Here is a 7,913-nt window from a genome sequence, read left to right as displayed (position 1 = left end):
ACCTTTATTTATAAAGCGCTGTAAATTTACACAGCGCTGTACATACAATCTTTTTAATTGGACGGTTCCCTGCCCTCTATATCCCATAATGTCTAGAGGGCAGAGGATAAGGAAGGATGTGTTTCACAGATATCATGTCAAGGCAGGATATGTGGAACCATCCCAGTACAAATTGGGTTTAAAGCTTCTCAAGGCCAAAATAAAGCTGCTTCGGAACACTTTGGAGGTATACTATTAGAATGATGCATGTGTCCTAAGAGGCCAGGAGCCATGCCAAAGCCACGCTCCAATCCTAAGGACCTGAGTGCAGCTTTGGCATAGCTTCTGGCCCCTTCATTTAAATAGCATACCTCCAAAGTGATCTGAAGCAGCTTTATTTTGGCCTGTCTGTTCGGGCCCTCAATTTCCAAGACATGGAGCTGGAGGGCAACAGAGATATCTGTGGGCTAAAACTGCTGATACCTCTCCCTCTTCTCCCCTCTATTGCCACCAACAGATATTTATATAAAATTATATTAAATAATTGAGAAGATGTTCCGTGTTCTTTAAAATACAGAGGCATTGTGAGCCTTCTTTTCAGAAAGACTGCATCTATTGTATCTGAGTTGCAATGAATGAAGTGTCAAAAACCTTTTTATGGGTATTATCACATAATGCTCCATTATCTCAGAGGAAGTCTTAAGCTGCCTGCAGTAGACGTGAAGACAGAGGTATTTGTTATTGCACTGTGAATCTTTTTTTTTTAAACAAAAACCTCAACCAAATATAGATGTATATGGGTGATAATACCACCTCAGGAGGAGGGCTTCTTTTTGTCTGTTGAAAGTATCTGTAGAAAACATCTAAAATATTCAGAAACTGAAGAGATGGAACCTTTTGAGCTTGATTGCAATGCTGATTCAAACATGAATTCACTAAGCCTTGTCACGAAAGGCAGTAAAACAAACATAATGAAGCCAACGCTCCCTTGGGGATGATGGGATCAAACTGATTCACTACATCAGTCACCACTTAATAAATATTATCCTCAGAAAGGTGGGGTGGCCAGTGTTCAAGAATATTATCTTCTTATTCTCATTCTATATACTGCCAAGCCAAGTAGCACTTAAAAGGCACACAGATTTTTAGCTACGTGAAATCTTCCTGTTTAGGTTGCTAGTGCCTGCTTATGGAAAACTGTTGTTGCATGTTTCAGACATATTTCACAAAAAGCAAATGTCTAGGAAACATATGGGGCTACCTTTTTTATTATGTGTCCCCAAGTTGTTTTTGACTTATGATCTGACTTAAGGTAGTTTAGGGAACCAGCATTGTATAGTGGTTTGAGCATTGGATTACAACTTTGGAGACTAGGACTCACATAGACACTCAGCCATGGAAATCGATGGCTGAATGTATCATGCAATTTTCGTGGCAAGATTTGGTTTCCTTTGGCAGTGGCAGGGGTGCATTTGTTTCCTCTGAGGCTGAGAGACTATGGAGATTATCACATGGAGGAAAGGATAGGGACAGGATCACTGTCCTATCCTTATCCTGTCTATGACCCAAGTGAAAGTAATTGTGCAAATCACTTTCTTCCTGCATCTGGCTGAGAAGTGTTTTCAGCCATCAGCTGAAAGTGCTTTCAGCTGTCATGGTATTAATGGTTTCTTCCATTAATACAAAAGGCAGCAAATGATGTCTGAATGCATTTTTCAGCCAGATGTAGTGTGAAAATGATTTGCACGATCACTCTCACTCGTGCATCCCTGCTGGGTCAAGTACAGGTCATGTGTGAAAGTCCTTCCTGCAATCAGGCAAGAAGGATGGGACAGGGACAGGACAATGACATCCCGTCTCTCGTGTGATAATCTCCCATTACTTGCCCAAGTTTACCAAGTGGGTTTCCATGGCTGAATGTCAATTTGAATCCTCCAGAGTTGTAATCCAATGATCAAACCAGTATACCATGCTGTCTCCCTAAATTACCTTATCTTAAGTTAGATCATTGCTTCATATAGTTATTGATATTGGTGACTAGTAGCTTTCTAGGGTTTTGGACAGAAATGTTTCGTCCTATCTAGATATGTGGAGGCCTGAACCTAGAACCTTCTACATACAAAGTTTATGATCTACCACTGAGCTAAAGCCTTCTCTTTACAATAAAAGTTGTCATGTTTTGCATATTTATTTTTATGTACAACATGAGATTAATTAAAATTCTGGTTGTTTCTAAGATGAATTTTCCCAGAGAGCAGATTTCTTCATATTCAGGATGGAGAACTAGGGATACTGACCAGACTCCTGTTGGTATCTTATATGTGCTTAAGTTTCACTATGGAAGTGGTTGGACATTTTTATAGAATGGCTGTATTTGGTGTGAGGTTGTTGAAATTGGCCTGTTACAGACAGCCAAAATAAAGCTGCTTCGAGTCACAGTGGAGGTATGGTGTTTCAATGATGCATGCGTCCTAAGAGTCCAGAAGCCACACCAAAGCCACGTTCCAGTCCTTAGGGCTGGAGTGTGGCTTTGGTGCGACTTCTGGACTCTTAGGATGCATGCATCATTCAAATACCATACCTCCACTGTGACTCGAAGCAGCTTTATTTTGGCTGTCTGTAACAGGCCATAGACTTTTTTATTCCACATCTGTATTGCATAAGGAGATCTGGTGGCACAGTGGTTAAATGCCAGTACCGCAGTCACAACATTGTGAGTTCAATCCCAGGGCTCCAACATTGATTCTCACTGGCTTATACTCCGGGTTACAAATCGAATTCAAGGTATAGCGTTCCTATTTGAACCCGAATTACAGTAACTCTAGAACAGTTCTAGAGTAACCCGCAATCGTTTCCACTATGATCCAAATCAGAAATCAGTTTTTTAAATCTGCAGTAGGGGCTTATAAAGCAGGTTAAAAAAATAGAAGGATCAATCGTACTGTTTTCCCTTGATTCGGGATAGGAATCGGAGTATTTAAATAGGAATGATCAGCCTCTGAAATCGGGTTAGCTGGATGGGAGGAGCGGAGCGTGATGGGCTGGCTCAGGGGCGTCGCCCTTTCTTGTCCTCATCCGTCGTGGCCGTCGCCATCTTTGCTTCCCTCACCCCTTTGTCCGCGGCGGTCTTTCAATAAGAGATAAGGATTATTATTTATTATTTTTTTAATGGTTTACAGGCGCTTAATCTCTTCAGCACTTTAAGCGCCTGAAGTCCCAGCCGCTCAAGTGCCTGCATCTGTCAAAGGACTCTTAAAGGCTTCCTCCGGTGTGAGGAGAGCCATTGAACACCATTTGTAACAGAGGAGAGGGTGGATGCACAGCAATCTGGGGGGAAATACACAGGAAACCCTGGATATGTATGTGTGTGTATTCATCTGTCAAAGGACTCTTAAAGGCTTCCCCCAGTGTGAGGAGAGCCATTGAACACCATTTGTAATGGAGGAGAGGCTGGATGCACAGCAATCTGGGGGGAAATAGAGCCTTTCCATCTCTCTTTCTCAATCTGGGGAGACATAGGAAACCCTGTGTGTGTGTGTGTGTGTGTGTGTGTATTCATCTGTCAAAGGACTCTTAAAGGCTTCCCCCAGTGTGAGGAGAGCCATTGAACACCATTTGTAACAGAGGAGAGGCTGGATGCACAGCAATCTCGGGGGAAATAGAGCCTTTCCATCTCTCTTTCCCAAACGGAATCTGCCTTCTCCTCCTTGATCCCATTTTCCAACCCTGGAAAGAGAATCTTTGGGGAAGAGTGCTCCCTCCCTGGGCTGTCTGTAGAGCCATGAAGCGGGGATATGTCCTGCAAAACCCATCCCATAGTTCCTCTGGAAGGAGCTTTCCCCAAATTCGCTTTGCCTGCAGCCTCCCCATTGATCTCTGGGCTCTCTGGAGGGCTCCCTGGCTGTCTGTAGAGCCATGAAGTAGGGATATGTCTTGCAAAACCCATCCCATAGTTCCTCTGGAAGGAGCTTTCCCCAAATTCGCTTTGCCTGCAGCCTCCCCCATTGATCTCTGGGCTCTCTGGAGGGCTCCCTGGCTGTCTGTAGAGTCATGAAGCGGGGATATGTCCTGCAAAACCCATCCCATAGTTCCTCTGGAAGGAGCTTTCCCCAAATTCGCTTTGCCTGCAGCCCCAGCCTCTCTGGGGTCTTTCTTCCAAGGCAACAGCCTAGCAGAAGTGCTTTGGGGAGGCAGTTTTCTCTCTCCCTCACCATCCTTCCCCATGAATAATTACAGGACTCATAGGCACTTTAAGCGCCTCCTCATTGGCTCTTTTGTAAGACAAATGTGTGAGTTCTGACTTAAACCCAGAGCTGAAGAACCGAAGAACCAAGGAATTGTGCTTTAAACATAGCTAAAGGACCAAACAAGATGGTTCCGCGCAGAGCATTGATGTGACGAAAGTATTTGGCAACCGAGGTGAAGAAAGTCTGAAAACTTGGAAGCTGAAGCGGGGTGCCGTCCAGGTGTGATGAACTATGACCGGGAAGAACCTTATCTCCTGAGTCGCCATGATGAGGAACTGACAGGACAATGGAGGACTTTGAACAGAACGAGTTGCTTTGAACACGGACTGATCTGAACAACCTGTCTGTCCTCCCAAAAGAAGAAGTTGAGTAATGGGCTGCAATATTGCAAAACTTCAGCAGCCAAAAGCCAGAGAGAAGAAAAAGTATAAAGACCCTGGACTTTCATCTCCATTTTGTTGGCATCATCCGCGGCAACAGTGTCATCCCCAGCCTTCGAGAACAACTGATCAATGTTCGGCGGAAGGAAAGTGTGTGTGAGTATTGTATGAATGTGTGAGTGAAAGAGCTCTTGATAATCAATGGTTGTGTTACTTGTGTGATTCAATAAATGTTACATGCATGGTGTTTAAAACCAAATTTGGTGTCTCAATGTCTTTCTCAGTCTTGCTGTGAATAGGTCCACGGAGGGAGAGGTTTTCATTACACGCTCTCAGGATAAACAGGTTGCCCTTACAATCTTGGGCATAACACTTTTATAAAAAAACTCGAAATTTAAAAGTGACGTTATGATGACGTCACTTTGATTGACAGCCCCAAAATGGTGAGTGGGAATGAAATAAGCCTAAAACTGGTTTATATATACACCGTTTTATTTGAATAAGAATGGAAGCGGATCACTTAAAGCGAATCAGTTGGTAAATGAGAATGAAGAAAAAAAGCGATTTGGAACACGGGATATCACCCGTTGTATTTTGAATCGGTTTAACCGATACCGGTGTATTTTAAACCGTTGTAAATTGCAAGTGAGAACACCCCCTAAGCCTTCCATTCTTTCATAGATTGGTAAAATGAGTACCCTGCTTGTTGAGAGCAATTAACTTACACATTGTAAACCACTTAGAGAGTGCTGAGTTCACTATTAAGTGTATAGAAATGTAAATGCTATTGCCATTTCACTTGTCCCTCAATGTGAATTGTGCCTGCATACTTCTTTCTATCTTCAGTTTCACAATGCTGTAATTCAATAGTGGGGTGACATTTCACATTTGTGCCATTTCCATGTGTTTAAAGTTATGCTCTTGTTGCCTGGATGTAGAGTTGGCCCTCCATATCCATGTATTTTTCATCCTAAAATTCAAGCATCTACAGTTTGTGTGTGTGTGTGTGTGTGTGTGTGTGTGTGTGTGTGTTTGTGTATTCCAAAAAGCAAATCTCGGTTTTGCCCTTTTATATAAGGACACCATTTTACTAGCCATTGTATTTAATTGGACTTGAACATCCACATATTTTGGTATCATAAAGGGTTGGGGCCTGGCATCAAAATCCAGTGGATACCAAGGTCCCATTGTACTATCAAGATGCAAATGGGGGAGAATTTTATTCAGTTTTGAAGCATTTTAAAGAATCTGCAAATTCTTTATTTTTAAGATGAAAAGAATTTCAGATGTAACCTAAATGCCAAAGTGAAACTGAGAGATTTTTCTGATCCTATCAATGTAAGATTAACTGCTCATTAGCTTTCCCATCCAGAAGCACAGGCATGTTTTGTAACCATGTAAGGCAGATCTGAATCACTCTTTTTTGTGGATGAGACATCTCCAAGACCCCCTGTCCTCCACTGCTCCACTTAGGTCCTGAAAATTCAGACCTGTGACTTCCCTAATTGTGTCTATTCATCTAATGTGTGGGCTTTGACTCCTTCTCCTGCCCTCTACCTTTCCTAGCATCATTGTCTTTCCTAATGAGTCATGCCTTCTCATGATGTGGCCAAAGTACAACAGAATATGTTCGATTTCCAAGATTTCAGGCTTGCCCTGTTCAAGGATCCATTTGTTTGCCTTTTTGGCTGTCCATGGGATCTTCAGCACTCTTCTCCAGCACCACATCTTAAATGATCTGATTTTTTTCTTATCCACTTTCTTCACAATTCAGCTCTCCCATAGGGAATACAAGGGCTTGTACAATTCTAACTTTAGAGCTTGTTTGTATGTTTTTACTCTGGGATTTTTTCTAGTTCTTTCACAGTTGCCCTTCCCATTCCTCATCTTCTTAATTCTTGACTGCAGTCTCTATTCTGATCAATGTCTGATCCAAGTTATGGGAACTGCATAAATTACTCATATATGAAATGAGTTCAGTTGCACATTCCAAGTGCAACTCATTCCAAAATAATATAAATTCTTTTCTGCACTAGTCAGGCCTCATTTGGAGTACAGTGGTGCCTCGGGTTACAAAATTAATTCGTTCCGTGGCACCGTTCGTAACCCGAAAAGCCTTCGTAAGCCGAATTGCCATAGGCGCTAATGGGGAAAAGCCGCGATTCCGTGCGAAAAAGCCGAAAAAAGCACCAAAAGTTGGGGAAAAGCCGCGATTCCGTGCGAAAAAGCCGAAAAAAGCACCAAAAATTTTTTCGTAACCCGAAAAAACATTCGTAACCCGAAACAATAATTCCCTATGGGATTTTTTCGTATCCCGAAAATTTCGTAACCTGGGTATTTCGTATCCCGAGGTACCACTGTACTGCGTACAGTTCTGGGCTCCTCATTTTAAGAAGGATAGAGACTAGTTTGAGAAGGTTCAGAGAAGGGTTTCAAGGATGAAAAGAGGTATGGAGAACAAAACATATGAGAAATGTTTGAGGGAGTTAGGCATATTCAGCCTAGTGAAAGAAAGACTGAGGGGTGACATGACTGAGGCGCGTTACACACTGCCATAAGGGACGTCCTTAGGACGTCCATTTTGAAAAAGGGGCGTCTCTTCCAGACACCCCTTACCCTATTACGGACAGAGTCCATAACAAATGGCGGCGGCCGTTCCACATGGCCGCCGCCATTCGTCGTGACCCAGAAGTGATGCTGTGAGTGTGCGCTTTGGCACTTGTGGCGTCTCTTCTGAGTTGCCGGAAGGAGCGTGATTTTCACGCTCCTTCTTTGCAGCGCGGAGGAGTCGCGCAGTTTGGCTGCTGCGACTCCTCCGCGCTGCAACCGGCAGCAGCCTGAGACCGCCCCTTTTGGGCGGTCTGTAACGGGCCTGAGTTCTTTAAATATATATAGGGCAGTCACAGAGAGGAGAGGAGAGGAGAGGTTTGGTCTTTGCTGCCTTGAGGGTAGGGCCAGGTCTAATAATTATAAGTTGCAGGAGGGTAGATTTCAACTGAACATTAGAAGGAACATCTCAATGGTAGGAGTGGTTTGGCAACAGAACCAGTTGCCTAGAGAGGTAGCATAGTCTCCTTCTCTGGATATAGTGCAGGCTTGATTTGCTCTTGGACCTATTTATTTGTCTTTTTGGCCATCCATGGAATCGACAAAACTTTCCTCCGGCACCACATTTCAAAAGAGTTGACTTTCTTCCTATCAGCTTTCTTCACTGTCCAATTTTCCCAGCCATACATAGAAATCGGAAATACAGTGACATGGACAATTCTGACCTTGATATTCAATTATAGTTCCTTAGCTTTCAGGA

This window comes from Sceloporus undulatus, chromosome 3 (genome assembly GCF_019175285.1).
Source record: "Sceloporus undulatus isolate JIND9_A2432 ecotype Alabama chromosome 3, SceUnd_v1.1, whole genome shotgun sequence".
NCBI lineage: Eukaryota > Metazoa > Chordata > Lepidosauria > Squamata > Phrynosomatidae > Sceloporus > Sceloporus undulatus.
Note: the sequence above shows the minus strand (reverse complement) of the source record.